This window comes from Pongo abelii, chromosome 8 (genome assembly GCF_028885655.2).
Source record: "Pongo abelii isolate AG06213 chromosome 8, NHGRI_mPonAbe1-v2.0_pri, whole genome shotgun sequence".
In the NCBI taxonomy this organism is placed as follows: Eukaryota; Metazoa; Chordata; class Mammalia; order Primates; family Hominidae; genus Pongo; species Pongo abelii.
Window position 1 is genome coordinate 66873483 of NC_071993.2, and position 22043 is coordinate 66895525.

General features: G+C 42.1%; 1 protein-coding gene and 1 long non-coding RNA gene across 13 annotated transcripts in view; one reads left to right on the top strand and one right to left on the bottom strand.

Annotated features, from left to right (window-relative positions):
- KCNMA1 (potassium calcium-activated channel subfamily M alpha 1) overlaps window positions 1–22043 on the top strand; it is an 838033-nt gene that overhangs the window by 553061 nt on the left and 262929 nt on the right. The window lies entirely within an intron of this gene.
- Window positions 7855–17241, bottom strand: LOC103891652 (uncharacterized). Its single transcript, XR_655904.4, has 3 exons — window positions 17107–17241; window positions 10144–10310; window positions 7855–8120 (listed from the first exon to the last, which is right to left on the bottom strand). It is a non-coding gene; the product is annotated as an uncharacterized LOC103891652 (long non-coding RNA).

The window sequence follows — 22043 nt, forward strand, 5'->3', positions numbered from 1 at the left end:
TGAGCCTCTTAGAGATCTGATCACCTCATTGTAAAGGAGCTATTTACACTCCTTCTTCAATATGACCACATGCTTCTCTGGATCTGATTCTTAATTCTTTGCTCCTTCCCTCCCTGCCCCCAACCCATGGGGGCACCAGAAGCCGTGGGAAAGGAGGCAGCCTATCGCTAAGGAGGAGGAGGACCTTGTCAGGGTGTTGGTGGTGCAGGTGCCCAGAGGACAGAGCTCACTGCTGTGATCCTGGAAAGGGTGCCAGGACGCTGTTCCCATTAAAGGCAGTGGAGCTTGGAGACACTGCAGCCTCATGCTCAGGCCTCCTAGACTTTGGCCCTTGCTGTGGGGCTCGCCTTGCTGAAGGCAGGATGAAGGGCTTATTTTTCTGGCTGAAATATTGCATCCCAGAAACCATAGAAATACTTCCAAAACCCTCAAGATAAGAGTGCTCTTATTTTGCTCCAACGTGAAGAGGGGTTTATTTCATAGGATCAAGTAAAGCAAGTCTGGATGTCTTCATTATGTATTTTCAAAATAATTATTTTATTATTTAAAAAACTCAACATACTCATTTAAGAGAAATGGAAGCAACACAGAAAATGCCAAGAAGAATGTGTCCAACAAACCAAAGCAAATATCATAAAACAGTTGATCACATTGGATAAAGATCATTCTAGATATTTTTCTGTACAGTAGATAAGTAAATAAGTTAGACAAACAGAAATTTATATAAAATGAACTTGTACTAGCCTCCCGAGTAGCTGGGATTACAGGCACTTGCCACCATGCCCGGCTAATTTTTTGTATTTTTTAGCAGAGACAGGGTTTCACCATGTTGGCCAGGATGGTTTTGAACTCCTGACCTCGGGACCCGCCTGCCTCAGCCTCCCATAGTGCTGGGGTTATAGGCATGAGCCACTGCGCCTGGCCTGCATGCTTTTTTAAAAAATAAAACTGTTAAGTTTAAGCTTATTTGTGTAGACACCCAGTGGATTTTCCCTGTCTGCTGCACAGACAAAAGTAATTCAGTGAGATGGCAGTATTGCTGTAAAGAAAGAGTTTAATTAATGTGAGTCTGGCCACGCAGGAGGACTAGGGTTATCCTTCAAATCAGTCTCCCCAAAGGCTAGGAGGTTAGGAGTTTTTAAGGACGGTTTGGTGGGCAGGGGGCTAGGGAACAGGGAATGTTGATTGCTTGGGGGTAAAACCACAAGGGTATGGAAAACAGTCCTCTTGTGTTGAGTCCTCTGGGTGGGGACCACAGGACCGGCTGAGTCATGGGTCTCGGGTCCAGGTGGGGTCAGTCACTCGCCAGAAATGCCAGAAGTCTGAAAAACATCTCCCAGGGCCAGTCTTCAGTTCTACAGTAGTGATGTTATTTACAAGAGTAATTGAGGAAGTTACAAATCTGTGACCTCCAGAACAATGGCTGATTATCATTTAACTGCGCTTATGTGTTAGCAGAATTCAGGCCCCTGTTATAACCCTAACCTTATGGCCTTTCGTTAGTTTTACAAGGACAGTTTAGTTTTGGGAAGGGCTATTACTGTCCTTGCTTAAATGTTAAACTATAAATTCCTCCCAAAGTTAGCTTGGCCTATGCCCAGGAATGACTAAGGACAGCTTGGAAGTTGGAAGCAAGATGGAGTCAGCTCTGTCAGATTTCTCTTGTTGTCATAATTTTGCAAAGGTGATTTCAGTTGAATATAGAAAAATTGGAGAAAAATGAAGCAATTGCTAAACTTTGTAACTTTTAGTTCCTAAGACATGCTGATATGAATATGAGAAAGCAATTAGGAGAAAAGATGAAGGTAGAGGCATGTTTTAATTTAACTTTTTTTTGTTGTTGTTGTTGTTTTGAGATGGAGTCTCACTTTGTCACCCAGCTGGAGTGCAGTGGCGCGATCTTGGCTCATTGCAAACTCTGCCTCCCAGGTTCACGCCATTCTCCTGCCTCAGTCTCCCAAGTAGCTGGGACTACAGGTGCCCGCCACTGTGCCCAGCTAATTTTTTTTTATTTTTAGTACAGATGGAGTTTCACTGTGTTAGCCAGGATGGTCTCGATCTCCTGACCTCGTGATCCACCCGCCTCGGCCTCCCAAAGTGCTGGGATTACAGGCGTGAGCCACCATGCCCGGCCAACTTTGTTTTTTAATTTGGTGTAAAACAGATAAACTTTCTGCTGTGAAAGAAGAGAAAATGACAACATTTCATTTTCTCCCCCATCCTTTCCCCTCACTTCTTAGTTCTGTAATTGTTTCACTGTGTCAGGGTTTTGTGATATTCTCTTCTGAGGCTATAGCTTTCAATTCTATTTAGCCTTAGTAAAGTCTTGCATTTTAAAGTGTTCAGTACTTACCCAGGTTCATTTTTTGCATAGCATCTTCTTACTGTTTTAGTTCAGATCATAATGGTGGAGGAACCGTCTCCACGGGATTGAGAAGAAAGACACTTGTATTGAGGTTCAGGCATATAGGGAATAAAATCTCGGGGGCAACATGGGAGAGGCAGCCAGAGCCATGACTGAGCATGCTTCCAGGGAGGCAGAACAGGGCGGGGTGAGCACACATCTGGAGTTCGACTGCCTAAATTTCAGTTGCGGCTCCATCAACTCATTGCTAGGTGAGCTTGGGCAAGCTGTTTAAGCTCTCTGTGCCTCAACTGCCACATCTGTAAAATGGGGACAACCATGGCCACCGCGTGTAAGGTGTTGTGGGAATAAAATGAGTGATTTAAAAATGATAAAAGAGGCATCTGACTCACCGTCAATGTTTGCTCTTGTTATAGAATCACACTTTTTGGAGATCAATAGCAGGCAGGAAAGAATTCTCTGAGAATTTCACACTCATCTCCTTTCTTTAGTTGTTTGCAGGGATCTTTTAAAATGTCAACCCTTTTTCAGTCTGCTTTTGTGGCCCACCTCTTTAAACTTTTTCCTTTTTCTTAGATGGAAACCAAGACCTCCTTACGGCCCATAAAGCCTGCCATGGCCTTAGAGCTTCTGCCTTCTCTTGCATCCCCCAGGCTTCTTCTCCCTGCCTCAGCAATGGCAGGCAGCAACCCGCTCCACTGGATGGCACTTGCCCCTGCATCCCCTGCATGGCCCACTCTCCCTGTTCAGTTCTCCACTGATCTATCACCTCATTAGAAAGGCCTCTGTGGCCACACAGTCTAAAGTGTCCCTCACTGGAATTTGTGTGTTTTGTAGCAATTTATACAAGCATTTGCTTGAAGCAATTGGTAATTTTTTGTTTGTTTGCTTCACTGTTTAGTTGTTTCTTGATGTAGCTTGTCTGTACTACTAGGCTGTAACCTGCTTGTGGGCAGGGATCATGTCTGTCTTATTCAGTATTTTCGTCCAGCACAGAGCAATGCCAGGCACCAGTAGGTGCTTAATAAATATTTATTGCATGAAATACCTTTGCCTCTATATGTCTGTATCTCTATATAGATACAGATGGACATTGCATATTAAGGTACCTACCTGTAGAGAGGTAGCTACACAGCTGTCTATACGGATATAGATACTCACTAAGTGGCCTGAATTGTTCAGGCAACAGTCTTTCCCTTTCATCATTCCATTTTCTCTTTATATGACAATTATCTAAGTAAGTAATGAAGAATTGGAATCAGGGCTAGGGGTGGTTAGAGGAAGAAATTTGAAAGGCAAGCGTCATTCATTGAGCATTAGTTGGTGGCTGCACAGTGCTGGATGTTTTGTGCTGTAATTCATTCAATTTCTATAGTAACCTGTCGTATTAGTCCATTCTCACACTACTATGAAGAAATCCTCGAGACCGGGTAATTTATAAAGGAAAGAGGTTTAATTGACTCACAGTTCCACATGCCTGGGGAGGCCTCAGGAAACTTACAATCATGATGGAAGGCAAAGGAGAAGAAGGCACCTTCTTCACAGGGTGGCAGGACAGAGTGAGTTCAAGCAGGGGAAATGCCAGATGCTTATAAAACCATCAGCTTTCTTGAGACTTACTCACTAGCACGAGAACAGCATGAGGGAAACCGCCCCCATGATCCTATTACCTCCACCTGGTCCCACCCATGACATGTGGAGATTATGGGGATTACAATTCAAGATGAGATTTTGGATGGGGACACAGAGCCTAACTATATCACCTGTGAACAAGAGACATTTTCTCATTTTACAAGTGACATTGGGAAAGTTAATAAGCAACAGAGCTGGGCCTGGAGACTCCTGTCCATTAGGTAATGCTGCCTCTGAGAGAAGCAGGACTTGGTGAGCACTCAGCAACTTTGGGCAGGTTGCAATACCTGTAAACTCCAGGATGTAAGTTGCTCATGCAGCTCCCATAAATAATTTCAAATCACACGTGAAAACCAGTATGAATCTGAGAAATGAAGAATAAAGAAATCATCAGGGTGGGTTTGGGTTCATCAAAAAAAGGAGGTGAGGCTGGGCATGGTGGCTCATGCCTGTAATCCAGCACTTTGGGAGGCGGAGGTGCTTGAGCTTGTGAGTTTGAGACCAGCCTGGGCAATATGGTGAAACCCATCTCTAGAAAAAATACAAAAAATTAGCTGGATGTAGAGGTGCATGCCTGTAGTCCCAGCTATGCAGGACGCTGAGGTGAAATGATCCTTTGAGCCCGGGAGACTGAGGTTGCAGTGAGCTAAGATGATGCCACTGCACTCCAGCCTGGGCAATAGGGTCAGACCTTGTCTCAAAAAACAAAAACGAAAAGAAAAAAAGAAGATGAAATCAGAAGATTTGGGTGTAGTTAAGGAAACATATTTGTCAGCAGAATTTTGGGGGTGAGCTGGAAATTATGGAATGCTTTTCTGGGTAAAATTCACCAGTCTCAGGCCTTCTTTTCCCAAAATGTGCTTCATGGAGTGTTGGATTACACTGAAAGTTAGCACGCATTATTTGGAAAGAGAACTCTGTGCTCAAGTAAGTTTGGGAAATCCTCATTTAATTAAAGAGTTTCTTAACCGTAAGAATCCTCAGAGCCTTTCATATGCTAGTGTGCACTGTCAGTTTCCAAGGCTAGGAAGTGGCATTTCTCTGGATCTGTAAGGTCTCAAGATGCCCTTGAGACTATATTCTACCTGACGCATGGCTCCAGGGGCCTTAGTGGGGGAGCACCACATTTTCCATGTTCTCATGACAGCAGGAAGCCCTCAGTGAATGGAGGTACAGTGTGCAGGGTCGCAATCAGTCCTTCCAATCCACTGCTTCATTTAAGCCTCACATCAACCTAAGACATAGGTTTTATTATTCTTGGGAGGCTGGCTCTGTTGGTGCCTGTCACCACAACCCAGACCCCCTTGCCCTTACCTATAGTGCAGGTGGCTAGATTTTGAATTGCCAGCATCTGCATTTCTTTGCCGGAGGACTTTCTCCAGTCACTGAAGCTTGCTTGTGGGCCTGCCTACAGGTCGTAAGTGCTAGGGACTTAATACCCCCTCAACCAATGACCAACAGGAGGTGATGGATCAATACCCCAGCCCCTCACCCCACAGTGGGAAGGCTCTTCCGTTTACACATAAAGCAATGTGTAGACCCTGGCTCCCAGAGTACCCCAGTGGGATTTTCCTTTAGTTGCCCACAGTGATAAATGCTTGATAACAAACTCTTCATGAATGCTTTCCCATCTCCTCCCCACTTCCCTGTTCCCTTACTGGTGTTTCCTGAGATCACTTCCCAAGTTAACTATTTGTAATTAAATCCTTTTCTCAGGTTCTCCTGCAGAGGAACCCCACCTGAGACATCCCATTTTACAAAATAATGACAACAGCAACAACACACACACACACACACACACACACACACACACACAAAACAAAAGAGTCTCCAAGAGGTTATGGAAGGTACTCTAGGAAATAGCTTATGCATGGTAGAACCAGGACTTAAATTTCACAACACATTTATTTAGCACCTGCTATGTGCCCCTTGCTATCCTAAATGCTGAGACGACAAGATGAAAAAGACAGTCTTGGACCTTCTGTCCTAAACAGTAGGCAAAAATAAATTAGTCCAGGCCTGTCTTCAAAGCCTCTGCCCTTAACCACAATACTCTGCTAATTCTCCCAGGATGGACATTTGACTCCCTTTTAAACTGGGGGTCCATTTCCTTACCAGACTTACGAAGAGAAGCTGTGGTATTCAGCTCCTATTCTGCCCTCTAGGCCATGAAAAAACTGCATCAGATCAAGACTTTTGATTCATGAAATATGCTAGAGAAAATTGCAAGATTTCCTGACTCAATGATTTTCCTGCCCAGTGTAACATCTCTCTTAATTAGTGAGTTGCAATTAGCATTTATAAAAAGAAATCATTCTACAAGGTGAGTCCACTGAGATGTAACATCTTGCTCTAAACACTGTCCTCCTGGTGTGAGTGGGATCATTCAGAAATTAGGTATCTTAATCGGCTGAGTGCTCCAGCATTCAAATGTATCTGGCCCAGCTGGGAGGCCAGAGTCTGTGGCATGCATAAGAAGCTTACAGGAGGGAGGGAGTTTTCTGTGTACACTAGCATTTGTTCATAGTTGCAAAGTAGCTATAGAAACTGCAGATTTATGGCCAGGTGCGGTGGCTCGTGCCTATAATCCCAGCACTTTGGAAGGGCGAGGGGGGCAGATCACAAGGTCAAGAGATCAAGACCATCCTGACCAACATGGTGAAACTCCATCTCTACTAAAAATACAAAAATTAGCTGGTCCTGGTGACTGTCACCTGTGTCCTAGCTACTTGGGAGGCTGAGGCAGGAGAGTCGCTTGAACCCAGGAGGTGGAGGTTGCAGTGAGTTGATCTCGCGCCACTGCACTCCCGCCTGGTGACAGAGCAAGACTCCATCTGAAAGAAAGAAAGAAAGAAAGAAAGAGAGAGAGAGAGAGAAAGAAACTGCAGATTTATGAGAATGATTGTTATTTTTCCTACTTCGGCTATTTTTAAAGTTATATTTCTTTGTTGATGAGTGACCTCCAGAGGCAGAGAGCCACATTATAATTATAGAAATTTGATCTGAATGGGATATTAGGGGTTATCTATTACCAACATTCCCAGTCCCTTCTTCCTCCCTTCCTTCTTTCCTTCCTTTTGATGAGAAACCTAATCACAAAGAGAGAACATGACTTGTCTAAGGTAACATAGTGTGTTGGAATACTCCTGAAACTAGAACCTACTTAGAACCACCAGAAACTTGAAGTTCTTTTGTTATTATTATCTTCTTTATCTCTCTCAGCGGTTCTGATAGAAGAATGATCATGAAAGGAAGTTGAAATTGTCAGCCAATGTAAGGTTTTGCATTATGTATGCACTTCTGCCATGTGGGCTATGCTCTCAGCACTTTTAAACTATCCATAGTCCATAGTTGGTTCTGATAAATGATTATGATTATTTATTTGCTGTTTTTCAGTTTTGCTTTTATTTTTGGTGATTGTTTGTACTTCTTTAAAGCAGGAACTGTCTTACAGTCCCTTTCTGGCCCTAACAGCTCCCAGAAAAGAACTTACCATGTAATAGGGATGTGGTGACTTATTGATGATTAATTCATTTTATATATCTGGATTCTTTCCCTTTGCTCACATAAATTTCCTGGGTTTGAGATTTATGCCTGTTTATTTCTTCTGTTGGCCCCTCATGTTGTCAGTGAAATGGCTACAAGAACGGCATTTGATGGAAGAAGAAGGAAGACAGGGCTGGCCTATTTCATCCTCTAATTGGATAATCAGTCCAGAATAATGATGGTTTGATTTTATTTGCAAACCTACACCTCAGGCAGTGGGTGAAGAACAACAGCATAAGCAACAATGCGAGTGTGGTGTTTATTTACATCCTCAGTTTGTCTGTGGCAGGAAGAAAGAATCCACTTATTGCTAATGATAAAGTAGTAGACCCACTTTATTTATTTTCACATAAATCATATTGTGGCAGACATTTTCATAGCCCGAGACCAACTTCTGGAGTTTTTCTTATCTGTGAGATTGTTCCTGTTGTGTATGAGCTGTTTTGCAGAGATCAAGAATCCCTGCTCAGGTGTGATCCATCTTCATCAGTGAAGTCACATGCTGCGAGGACTTCTGAGATACTGTCTGCTGCCACATGACCACTAAGCAGATGGTTTTGTGCCTCTTGCACAGGTTCTATGAAAAGATGGAGATTTCAGTGTCCATCCTCTGTCACTCACCAGTAGTATGCAGAAATGGGTGAGCCTAACAGAGTTGTTAGGTCAACAAAGCCTGCCATTCAAATTCAGATCGGTGACCTTGCACTCAGGGACAAATTGGGGTTAGGATGCAGGCTGAGATTGGAAACGGATTATTTCACTAGGCATGGGTTTGACCAGGCAGCCCAACATCACAACGTCTTGCCCATCAGAATATTGTAACTGCCTAAAAGAGTTGGCAAAGGCCTCTAACAAAGCAAAGGGTTTATGAGCTAAACCCATCTTGCATTCATTTCCTCATTCCTTCTACACATATTTAGTGAAGGCCACTCTACACTGGACATTGGGATATGAACACAAAGAAGGAGACAAGTCACACAGCCATTTATTTATAAGAAAAAATATTGAAATAAACACATGAGCTGAAGACTTTAGAATTACAAAATGAGACTTGCTAACTTGTTTTAGATTGGAAGAAATTAGTTTATGCCCATGACATTGCTTTATTCCAGACTGATTAGAAGCATAATGTACATGGCAGGGGCAGGGAGAAGGGGATGACAATCCATTCTTTGAAAGAGACTCTTTCTCCCCTTAGGTTAAATAGATCGTCAAGTCCTTGCATGTCAAAAGCAGAGATGTGAATCACTCTCCTTCAGAAAGGGAAGAAAACACTTTAAGCAAGTGCAAAGTTCCCAGCTGTGCTAGGCACGATGGATTATACACAAATAAGTTGGACAGAGACCTTGACCTCAAGGATTTCATCGTCTGTTTGAATAGAAATGATTTCTATATAACTGAATTAAGCCAGAGCAATAAAAATAGCATGATATTAGGTTCTAAAGTGAGTGTTGCAGGAAACAGAAGGAACTTCCAAATGTTGTTCTTTACAGATTTCTACCTTGTGAAATGTGGAAGTACCTGTTCTCAAATTAAACATTCCTTCCTTGTTTCAAGATGTCAGCTACATCAGAGGTTGACAAACTATGGCCTACAGGCTATATCTGGTCCATCACCTATTTTTGGAAGGAAAGTTTTACTGGAACGAGGCCAAGCTCATTCATTTTTGTATCATCTCTGGCTAGTTTTCTCACTCCAATGGCCGCATTGAGCACTTGCAATAGAGATTGTGCAGCTTACAAAGCCCAAAATATTTATGATCTGGTCCTTTAAAGAAAAAAATTGCCAACCCCTGATTTAGATTATCCAGGTTGATCCTGGTGCTAATTTAGAGCTTCAGAACAAAACACAGCTGAGGTGTGCCTGGTAGCAAATTAATCCCCCCCAAAACAAGTACTTCATTTTCCTTAAATTAATGTTGAGCATCAGAATTAAACAGAGCTAAATCTCATGATACCTGAGGCCCTTGTGAAAATGTTTTTGCTGACCCAGGATTCAGTGCTATGCTTTCTGTCCTTATAGAGAGCTAAATCAAGAGTCCCCTTTTGGAAGGAGTACCTCTGTTCTTTGTAAACTGTAATTGAAGATATAACTCACCGTGTTCTTCAGTCTTTATTCAAAGCCGCTGGCACAAAAATTCGGCTTGAATTTAATTTTAGGATAGAGTTGATCTCTGAATTGGCTTTATAGGTTTCCTCAGTTTACAATAATCATAACCTAGTTGTTTCTCTCTTGCCATAGGTGACGGGCAATGCAGAGCCAATTTCAGAGGTGAGCTCAGTAGTAAACTCATGGCAGGTGCAGGATGAGGCAAGAGAGAGGCCTTGGTGCAAACGTGAGGGTGGCTCATTCCCAGGGCTATGCAAAGGCAGGGTCAGTCCTAAAAGGAGCACCTCCTTACATGTTGTGCCTGAAGTGTCCCTTTCTCAGTCTTTTCCTGGTGGTGGCAGGTGCTGCCTGGCAATCCCCATCCCTTCTACTTTTAGGTGGTGGGGGCCCTGTCCTGCTTTATCCTTGTACATGGCGCTTTTATCTTAACCATGTAAACTGATTCAGGTCCTCCCTGTAGTCAACAGAGATAAAAGTCTCAAAAATCAAACCTGTGGGTACTTCGGTGACCAGGGACCACCATCTGTCCGCTGTGGGTCCAGACATCAGGCAGGAGAAAAAGTTGGGGCCATGTGTCAGCGTCCTGGCTGGGGCTCACCATGGAAAGTGGGATTAGGGAGGATTATTCCAGTTCTCTTCTTTGAGTTCAGGTTTTTGTCTTGGGGAAGAAGAGGGAGATTGGACGAGGTTAGATTCACTTGTCTCCAACGTCCTGCATGGGGTTCTGGGACAGACAATGCCCAGAAATGGGAGGTCCAAGAGGATAGTGACTTTCATTGCTAGCTGATGATGAAGGGGAAAGGGATGAGGGAAGAATGGGCTGAATTACAGGCTACTCCACCCCTCTGATGGTTAGCTTTCAGGGGGAAGGGAAGGAGGGAGGGAGGCCGGTGGGGTGGGAGACAAAGATGAATTGGAGATTAGGAAAGATTCTTTGGAATAGTCAAACCAGAGACCAAAGCAAAGCATCTTTTTCCCTTGTAACTTGAGACCTGTGCAAATGACACAGGCTTCTAGTTCCCAAACTTAATAAGAGTAAGTGTGTGAAGAAGTGACCTGCAGACACTTAATTCAAACAGTCTAGAATTCTGGGAATAAGTTATAGTACAAGTTATATGTGCCTGGTCACAGATTCAGCCTTGATGTTTGTGTTCCCTGTTTCAAGTCACACATATCAGATTACTCACTTGTCAGCTAAAAATAGGGCCATCGCTGGCTTGCAAGTCGAGTTAGGTTTTATTTCTCTATGTGCTTCATTGTTCGTTCTTTTGTGCTCCCTCCTCTGCCTGGCCCCCTCTGCCGTGCCCAGGTGGCTTCACAGTCCCCCTTCCCCATGGTCAATACTTCTTTCTAACTGAGGGATAAATGACTCCCAAAAGGAAATGTATTTCAATAGGGACCAATCCATTACACCCGAGAGAGAGAGGCCAAGTGCAGGGACTTCTGGAGGAGACCAGGAATGAGTGATTATGTAGCATATTCTGTGTGAAAGGCATTTTAAAACACACGTAGATCAATTTATTGTCACAGCCCCTTAGAGGCATAATTCTCATCTTTTTTCTTTCTTTCTTTGTCTTTCTTTTTTTTTTTTTTTTTGAGATGAAGTCTTGCTCTGTCACCCAGGCTGGAGTGTAGTGGCACCATCTCCGCTCACTGCAACCTCCACCTCCTGGATTCAAGCGATTCTCCTGCTTCAGCCTCCTCAGAAGCTGGGACTATAGGTGTGGGCCACCACACCTGGCTAATTTTTGTATTTTTAGAAGAGACGAAGTTTCGCCATGTTGGCTAGGCTGGTCTCAAACTCCTAGCCTCAACCTATCTGCCTGCCTTGGCCTCCCAAGGTGCTGAGATTACAGGCATGAGCCACCGCACCCAGCTTCTCATCTTTATTTTTCACATGCAGTCATAGGCTTTCAGGTTTCATATAAGCAGCCAGCTTCTCTCAGTGCATCAGGAGCAGAGCCAGGGTCCAAACTTACATCCATTTGACCCCAAAGCACAGTTTTTTCTTCCTGGGTAATGCTGCTGTCTTATGGGGGAATTTTAGGCACCAATAAACAAGGAAGAGAAGAAGGCTAATTTATTTTGGGAGCTGGTGAATCGTCCCCTAAAATTATGTAGATAGTCATCTTTCCTATCTTAGCTAAATACAAATGTAGATTGTAAACAGCTCCTCAAGACTGTACATTTTTTGAGGATAGATTTAGAGCAAATCACATTTGTATCCCCAATATGGTTAGCCCAGTATCTGGCTCCTAGTAATAATCATAGCAAGCACTGACTGAACATTTGCTATGTGCCAAGGACAATTTTAACTGTTATAGATATTAATTCATTCCTCACAATAACCCCATGAGGTAGGTTACTATTACTGTTCCCATTTCATAGTTGGGGAAACTGAGATAATTTGAGTTGGAGGAACTTGCTAATGCTCACTCCCAATTAACGGCAGAGCTGGGATTTGAATCCTATAACACTGGGCCCAGATTCCGTCTCTTTTCTAAATAGGTACTCAATGAAAATCTGTTGTTGAATAAATGTACTATTATTTTGTACAGGGTTGAGGGAATTAGATATGACTTCACTGAAGAGGTCAATTTCGTCTGAGTTCATTTCTTGGTCAATATTTTTAAATGAATGAATGGATTCCAGTGTCCTTTTCCTCTGACCACTTCTGTCTCAGAAAAACAAACCTAATGCAGAGGATGAGGAGCAAGAGAGTTTTCCCAGTGATGGTAGATGAAGGTCTATGACTTCAGAGACACATGAAGCCCTCCTAGAATTCTTTTAGGCAGACAATACCAGGTGGCACCATGGGACACACTGGTGGGAGGAGTGCAAAATGAGGATACAGTTTATGACAGTTTTTTTTGGAATAGACACATGTCCAGAGAAATGGGCCCACATTCACTTGTATGTGTGCATACGTTTGCATAGAATTCTCTTTTAAATATTTTAAATTTATAAGAAATCCTTTCTTGTGATGAACAGATTTATCTTGAAAAGTGTTTCCCATTTTAAGAGTCAGAGACTTGAGGCAGGGTTGGAATAACTTCCAAGAGCATGTGGCTCGTATGTGGAGATGCCAGGAACCAAATCCCCTGCTGCTGGTTCCAGGGACCACATTTATTGCCACACCTATAGGGTCCTAGGAAGAGGCTGGCAGATATGCCCCATGGAGACAGGTGGGGTTTTTATTTACAATAGGAGACCAGATTGCCCAGTGATGATGGGGCATTCGATGGCAGAATATAGGCCAGTTTGACTGGGCCCTAGTGCTTTGGCAGATTTTTGGAGGAGAATTTGCTGAGTGTCAGACCCTGTGCAGAGCTTTGCAAACATCATTTTTTTTAATCTGGATAGTTCATCTGTGAAGTAGATGTCATAATCTCTATTTCAGAGATGAGGAAATGAGGCTAGGAGTTACATAACTTACTCAGATGTGCAGCTGCTGGTGGCAGAGCCTGAATACAAATCCTTCACTTCTCCAATTAAACCAGCCATCTCTGAGTTGCTGGGGTTTCATACCATACTGCCCACTGGAAGTTGGGAGGGAATTTACAGGGTTACAGCAGATGATCTCTGTTTAGGCATCAGGTGAAACTTTAGTGTTCTCTAAATTGGTACAAACAGCCTCTGTTTAAGTATCTCTGTTGACAGGGAGATACCATCTAACATGGCAGCCCATCTCAATGTTTTTAATAAGTATATTATACATGCAATAAAATGCATAGATCCTGAGGGTGCATTCAGTGAGTTCTGACAGAGATATGCACCGCTGTAAAATGGTCTGTCATCCATATCAACATAGAGAACATTTTCATTATCCTGGAATGTTTCTTTATGCCCATTTCTGTCAATATCTGCTCTCTCCTCCCTTGAACATAGAAAAATCACTATCTTGGCTTCAATCACCATAGATTAGTCTTGTCTGCTCTCAATTTTTATATGAATGGAATCATGCAGGATATTCTCTTTTCTGACTAGCTCCTTTCCTTCAAAATAAGATTTTTGATATTTGTATATATTGTTGTATACATTAATAATTTCTTCCATTTTATTGCTGCTAATATTCCATTATGGGATATACCACAATTTGTTTATCAAACCACCTTGTTGATGGTCATTAGGTTGTTTCCAACTTTGGCTTATTTTGAATAAAGCTGTTATGAACATCCTTGTACAAATGATTTTGTGGACATATATTTTTATTTTTCTTGGGTAAATACTTAGAAATTGAGTCTCTGGGTCATAGGATAGATGTATATTTAACATTACAAGAAACTGCCAGTTTTCCAAAGGAAGATACACCATTTTACACTTCTACTAGCAACGTGTGAGGGTGCCAGCTGCTTTGTTTCTTCACCAACACTTGATAATGTCAACTTTTAAATTTTAGCCATTCTAATGGATTTGTGGTGGCACCTTGTTGTAGTTTTAATTTTTATTTCTGTAAGTTCTTTGTCATATAAATGTACTGCAAGTGTTTCCTCTTAATCTGTGGCTTATCTTTTAATTTATTATCTTTTTATGAGAAGTTTTTTATTTTACTGATATTTAATTTATCAGTCTTTTTAAAAATGTGAATGCCTTTTGTGTCCTATCTAAGAAGTCTTTGCTTATCTGAGTGTCCTCAAGACACTCTGCTGTGTTTGTTTATAGAGGCTTCAGATTTAGCTTTTACATTGAAGTCAGTGATCCATCTCAAACTAATTTTGTAGATTGTGTTAGGTAAGAGTTGAGACTGATTTCTTTCCCTTTGTAGATATCCGTTTTTCCTTCCATTTGTGGAGATGACTTTCTTTTTCTCAATGAGTTGTATTGGTGCTTTTGTTGTAAATCAATTGACTATATATGGGTCTATTTCAGAACTCTGTTTCATTAATCAACTTGTCTTTTTGGGGGGCACAACACATTATCTTAACACAACATAGTTTCATTATTTTTTGATGCCTATTAAAATGATCATATGATTTTTCTTTTAATTTTCTAATGTGGTGAATTACATTAATTAATTTTCATTTTTTAAACCGATCTTTTACTCATGGGATAGACTCTATTTACTCGATTCTAAAGTATTATTCTTTTTATATACTGCTGGGTTCATTTGACTAGTATTTATTTAAGGATTGTTGTATCTATGTTGATGACATATCTTTTTCTGTAATTTTTTTTCTTTTTGTAATACTCTTATTAGGTTTCAATGTCATGATTATTCTGGCATTATAAAACAAGTTGGGTTCTCTTTTCCTCCAGTCTCTGAAAGAGTTTGTGTAATATTGGTATTATTTCCACCATAAATATTTGGTAGAATTCTGCAATGGAAACTGCCTGAACCTGAAATTTTCTTTGTGGGAATGTTTTTTGTTGAAGTTTCCATTTATTTAACAGATATGTAGTTGTTTACATTTTCTATTTTTTCTTGTGTCAGTTGGAGAAAATTGTATTTTTAAAGGAATTTGTTCATTTCATTAGGGTGTCAAGTTTTGGAGACATAATATTATTCCTAATACTTTAAAATTATCCTCTTAGTGTTTGTAGGACCTGTAGTTATGTCTATCATTTCCAGACAACTTTAGGTGTTGGAGAGTTAGTTTCCCACCAATTTCTTTTTAAACACATTGAGTTTCTTTCAAGTCAGGACCAGGCCATCTACTTCCCTCTTCAAGATATTCGTCATGCTGTTCCCTCGGCCTAAAAAAATTGCCATCACCATAATCTTTTTACCTGGCTGTCTGCTACTGTATCATTAGGATACAGAATTATTGTGAAGCCCTTTTTCATACGTATGTCACATTTTCCATACACATTCACTCAGATACACATTTATGTAACATACACATACACATACTCAGATAACTACTTGGAGTTTTTCCTTTTTCTTTTTTCTTTTCTTTTCTTTTTTTTTTTTTTAATGGAGTTTCCCTCTGTCACCCAGGCTGGAGTGCAGTGGCACAATCTTGGCTTACTGCAAGCTCCACCTCCTGGATTCATGCCATTCTTCTGCCTCAGCCTCCCGAGTAGCTGGGACTACAGGTGCCTTCCACCACGCCTGGCTAAATTTTTTTGTATTTTTTAATAGAGACAGAGTTTCACCGTGTTAGCCAGAATGGTCTCTATCTCCTGACCTCATGATCTGCCCGCCTCGGCCTCCCAAAGTGCTGGGATTACAGGCATGAGCCACTGCGCCCAGCCTACTTAGCGTTTTTCTTTACAGCACTTTACCCAAATTGTTAATTACAGTTATGATATATTGTTTCACTCTCTGATTATACGATAAATGCCACCAAGGCTGGACTTATGCATTGTTCCTGTTAATCAGCAAATACCCAGTACCCAGCAAAATGCTTGGCACATAATAGATGCTCAGTACATCATGGTCGGGTGAATGAACTAATCCACATTGAGAAGAAATGTTATGCTTTGAAAATTCTACCAATAATTTTAGCCTTGCTAGAGGTCTGAAAAAATAAGTGGGGATTAAATTATGGGGAGCCTCAACTAACAACTTGTGGAATGTGGATATTTTCCTGTTTATATTTTTAATGTTTCCCCTCTCTCTGTCTGTGTCATGTTTTTGTTTACACTCAGTACCCTTGGAAGGGAGACTGTCATAGTCACTCTGGGCTGCCTTAACAAGATATCAAAAACTGGGTGGCTGAAATAACAGAGATTTATTTTCTCACACTTCTGAAGGCTGGACATCTGAGATCAGCATTCCAGCATGGTCAGGTTCTGGTGAGGGCTTTCTTTCTGGCTTGCAGGCGGCTGCCCTCTCACTGTGTCCTGACATGGCAGAGAGGGAGAAAGAGCACACTCTCTGGTCTCTCTTCTTATAATGGCACTAATCTCATCATGAGGGCCCGATCCTCTTGATCTTGTCTAAACCTAATCACTCCCTAAAGTCCCTCATCTCCAAATACCATCACACTGGGGTTTGGGCTTCAACCTACGAATTTGGCAGGGGTAGGGCGTCCATAATGTAGCCTGTAACAGAGAACTAAGAGGGGGCTGGGGTTGGTAATGAGAGAAGATGCTGAAAACAATGGGACAAAGAAGTAGGGGGTGGACAAAGAAGTAGGAGACACTCATTCTTTGAGTGTCTAATGAGTGTCTCCTCCCATCTTCCTCTGGAAAGCCCAGAATCCCTCTTCTTCCTCAGTCCTGTATGTAGGATTAGCAGAGGATTTGCGTATTTGGGTTATGTTAGTGGTGGGAGGTGGCCACGACAGGAGGAGTGGGACAATTCAGTTTTTCTCTCGTTGGGCATCACATCCTTTAAGGGAGTCCTCCTTATGAGTCCTCAGTTGTTAAGCAGGATTACTAAAATAAAAGAAACGACTTAGTGGGCCCCAAACTGAAGCCTCTCTCACACTCTATTGTATACCACTTGATTTGAGGAATTATAGCCTTTTCTCTTTTTATCCCCCTAAACCATGTCCAAAGGAGCTTACATGGTTATTTCCAGCGTGAAGCTGATTGATCAGCTCGCAGGACATCGTGGATCAGAGCGCTTCCCCCGCCCCTCTTAACGGCCTTTCTGATGTGGCTGCGTGCATCCAGTGCCCCGAGCATGCCGGGGTTCTTGCAAGAGGGACTGGAGGGTGAGGGAGGAGAGAGTGTCTATTGGCTCCACCAGGACATAGATGCTGGTGACCCACACTGCGCTGGACAGAAGGACCTGCTTGCAGCACGGGTCAGAGGAACACAGGCTCCTCCAGGTCTTTCTAGAGCATTGGCTCCTGCAAGAAGTGAACGGAAGGGAGCCGAAAGCCTAGCCCATCTCCCTCCTTCTACCATGATCCCCAGTAAGATTCTGGTGTACCACAACCCATCCAGCGGAACTGGCACAGAGCTTTACAGACCCGGCAGGCGCCGCAAGAAGTCCCTGGGGGACCTGTTCCATAATGGCTACCGGGTGAAGTCTGGGCCTGCTGCTCCGGAGAAGGAGGAACCGCCGAACTTCTGGCAGTCATTGGTGTCTTGCTGTAGTGTTTGTGCATCCTGGGGTAAGGACTCACCCGTCCATGGCTCTTCTCCTTCCAAAAGTATTCCGTATTCCTGGAGGCTGCCTGGGAAAAAAAGTGCTTTCCCTCTGGGCTGGGTTTGGGGACCTGTCCAGTGGAGAGGTGATAGCCACCTTGATTCCTATTTTCTTGGCATACCCACCCAACGCAGATGTGCTGGGTGAGGCAGAAATCTTGTCCTTCCTTTTTAGATGAATTTAACTGGCCTCTAGTGCTCCTAGATGTTATTGAGCTATTAAAGAATATATTTCAGAAATGTGGGAGAAAGTTTGGCAAACAATGTAATAGCTTGCTTCCTATTTATTAAATGGCAATAATTTTCAGTGAGTCAGCATTTTTAGAAGACGCATTTGGACCTATCGATAATTTTTTTTTTCAGGGGCTACAATGCGAGTTGTGGCTCATTTTCTGTCCTTACATTTGACCATGGGAGTGTGGTCTTGCCTGTCTTGGGTGGTACATTTTATTCTTACCTAGCAGAGATCATAAGAATAGTTTTCTAGGCAGATTTTCTTTTCTCAACTGCTTTCTGATAGGCATTTGGCTTTATTTAGGCATCCATAATATATTAGAGTTTAAAACAAATAGATTAAATGTACATTTCTGGCCATAAAAGTGTCAGTCTTAGGGAGGGATACCTTTTATTTCCAGGAAAGTTAGCAGTACTAGGAATTTCTTCAACATGGAATGTAGTCCCTTTGAAACCTAGTTTAGGATTCTAATGTGGGTAGGCACAGCTCAAATACTTCTGCATTATGTAATTGTGCCTAACAAAATTCCAGTTAGCAAGCAATAAGTGAAACCTAGTCAATCCTTTTCATTAGAACTGATATAAAATGTTTCTGTCAGCTGAAATGCCTGGAATCTAAATATTCATGCTTCTGTGTCTATAACCCTAGAATCAGCTGGCCAGATTGTTATATTTCCTCTCCCTTCATCACAGAGAAGAGCTGCTCTGTGCTGTAACATCTGGCCTTGGAGAGAATCAGGATTAAAGCCACTAGAGAGAAGAGACCAAATGATGGAATTATTAAGCTAAGAGCACATACACTATTTCCTGAGAAAACGTTGAATAATTGAGTAAAACCACAGGTTTAACTTAGTATCCAATGCCCTTCTTACTTTTCCTTTGAAAGGATTAATGCATTTATTAATTTTCAGTAGTGAGTACTCACTATGTACCAGTCATCACTGTTCTAGAAGAGGGTGCACTCGGTAGTGAGCCAGTGAGTGAGACACCTGCCCCAATAGAGCAGATAGTTTGCTGAGGAATGGGCAGGAGGCAGGCACCTGGACAAGCAAACGAGACCATTTTAGATTGTAGTAAACCCTATAAAGAAGAATGGGTAATGGCGGCAAAGTACTGGGCTCCAGATCGGGTGGTCAGAGAAGACCTCCATGAGCCAATCTTGCAATGATCTGGGGGAAGAACATTCCCAAGAAAAGAAACAGAAGGGAAGACCCAGAGCTGAGGATTAATTGGGAAATGTTTGTGGAGCAGAGACACTGTGTGCAGGGCGTGAGGACATGGAGAGTGGTGATGAAATGAGCAGAGACCATGGAAAGCCTTCCAGAGTGAGATAAGAAATCTGAAAGTAATTTTAGTGAGATGGACACCATGTAATGGCTTTTAGCAGGGAGCAATGTAATCTGATGGATATTTGAAAAGACCATGCTGGCTGCTTTCTGGAGAATGCTGGTGGGGCCTGGGGGGACTGGGGTAGAGAAGTGAAGCAGCAAGATCTGTATGGGGCTCTTGGTCCAGATGGAGGTAACAGCAGTGCGAACCATAGTTCTGGCAGTGGAGAGGGAAAAGATAAGTTATTTCACATATATTTAAGATGTAAAGTCAGACCAGGCAAGATGGCTCACGCCTATAATCCCAGCATGTTGGGAGGCTGAGGTGAGAGGATCATTTGAGCCCATGAGGTCAAGACTCCAGTGAGCTATGATCATGCATCCCAGCATGGGTGACCATGAGACACTGTCTCTTAAAAAAATTCAATAATTTTAAAACAAAGTAAAGAGGTAAAGTGAGTAAGTCCTATTTGTTTACTTTTAAAAAATGTGTTTCTCTACTTACTGGCTCCTCTATTCAAATAGAAGATCTGGAAGCAGGAGCCTCACCCCTGTGCTGCAGCATCTGAAACCACAAGGGGTGGTGGAAGCAGGGTCTCCATGCATGCGTGTGGATGAATGAATGAATGAATGAATGAATGAATGGGTGGGTGACAATCCCAGTCTGAATATCAACTGATGTTGAGCATCTATCAGAACAGGAACCAGGACTGGGTTAAGGTAGGGAGCCAGGATTGGCAACATGGTGAAACTGTGTCACTAAAAAAATAGAAAAAATTAGCCGGGCATGGTGGCTGGCTACTTGAGGGGCTGAGGCGGGAGGATCACTTGAGCCCAGGAGGTCGAGGCTGTAGTGAGCTGTGATGGTGCCACTGCACTCCAGCATGGGTGACAAAGTAAGACCCTGTCTCAAAAAAATTAAAAAAAATAGGGAGAAAAACAACCTGAACAATTACCAAAGAAAAGGATGGTGAAAAGATCAGACAAGTAAGAACTGTTTATAGAACACACATTCTGACTGTGGGAACAAAAGCCCAGGGGCATTTGAGAGGAAGCGAGACGGTCCTTTTTCTCCAGCTGGGAAGGAGAGGCTCAGAGTCACTCTGTGGTGGGGCTAAGAAGCAGGTGGTCCTCATAGTGACCAAGCTGGGGATGGGAGGTGGGACCTGTGATGGCAGCAGGGTGCAGGGGACCACCCTGAAGAAGCCTCCACATGCTCCTGGGCATCGTCTGTTTACCCTGATATGCCTGTCCTCGGTTTGATCCCTCTGAGCTGCAAGGCCAGATAACAATGACCTTGTCAGACACCACAAAAATAATTGCTCTTCAGGATTTGCGTGGGGCTGCAAGGATTGGAAACGACAGAGGTTTATTGGAATCTTTCAGCTTTTTGGATTTAAAGATTAAGGAGTGAAAGGGAATGGAAAATAGCAAATTGGAAAACCCTGGCAGGCTTTCTGGCATGGGCTGGGATGTGTTTGCTGTTGTGTTTTCTGTCTTGTCCTCTCCTGGGACCTCACATGCGTGAATCTCCAGAGTCTTTTCTCTCTGGGGATCACAGGAACCCTGAACAGTGAATGAGTTACCATTTACCTGTTTATCCCTCAATTTCTGTCAGTACAGTAACTCTGCTTTTATCTGAGAAAGGAGTTCAAGATCCCTTAATCTGTCTGGTTGGTCATTGCTAAAATTCCACAGCAATAGTTCTCAGGAGGAGCCCCACCTAGTTGTTCAGGCCCTGGGCACCAAGTTTTGAAGGGACAGCCCTGGCAGGGGGTCCTCCTCACCTGGAGCCAATGGTCTCACGTGACTGAATCTTACACGTGAGTACAGGGCTCAGAGCCAGGAAAACCTGTATTCCAGTCCTGACTTGCCACTAACTTTATGACTACAGCAATAAGTAATTATGCATACAAATAGAAATTTTGATATAAATATTACAAAAAATTTAAAAACTCAAGAATAATAAAGAAATCCAAAACGTCTGCCTTTGTAACATGGCCGCTGTCATCATTTTATGCTTTTCTTCTACTTTTTCCTTTTACATATACCTATAGTTTTCATAGTTTTATCACAGGGAACATGCACTTCATCTTTTACTTCTTTTTTTTTTTCCAGCATTTCCAGTTTGCTATTTTTAAAAAATTGTGGTGAAGAACACATAACATAAAATTTACCATTTTAATTATTTTTAAGTGTACAGTTCAGTAATGTTAAGTATATCTTATTGTTGCAAAACAGAGCTCCAGTACTTTTTGATCTTGCAAAGTTGAAACTCTACACCCATTAAACAATTAATTTTTCCTCTCCCCTCAGCTCCTGGTAATCGCTATTTTAATTTCGACATTCTACTTCTTTAACTTAACATTATATCAAAAATTTTCCTTGTTACAATCTTTGAGCATATATAATATCCTATAAAGAAGATGTATCAGACTTAAGACCTATTTTTGGATTTTAAGCTGCTTTCTATTTTTCTTGCTTAATGAACAATTTTGCAATGAGCATCTTTGTTTCTGTAGCATATTTCCATATTTTGTTATATTTTCTTAGGCTATATTCCCAGAAATGGAATTACTTTGATTAATAATGCTGAATTACTTTCTGAAAAGGTTTTATCAGTTTATAATTCCACAATTGAATTATAAGACTATTTCATTGTAGAGTCATCTCCACTAGGTGAAACTCAAATATATTACTATTAAGTAGAAGAAATACAATGCTTACTTATTTTTGTTTAATTTGCGTTTCTTTTAATTTTTTAAAGCATTTTTCAAGAATACTAT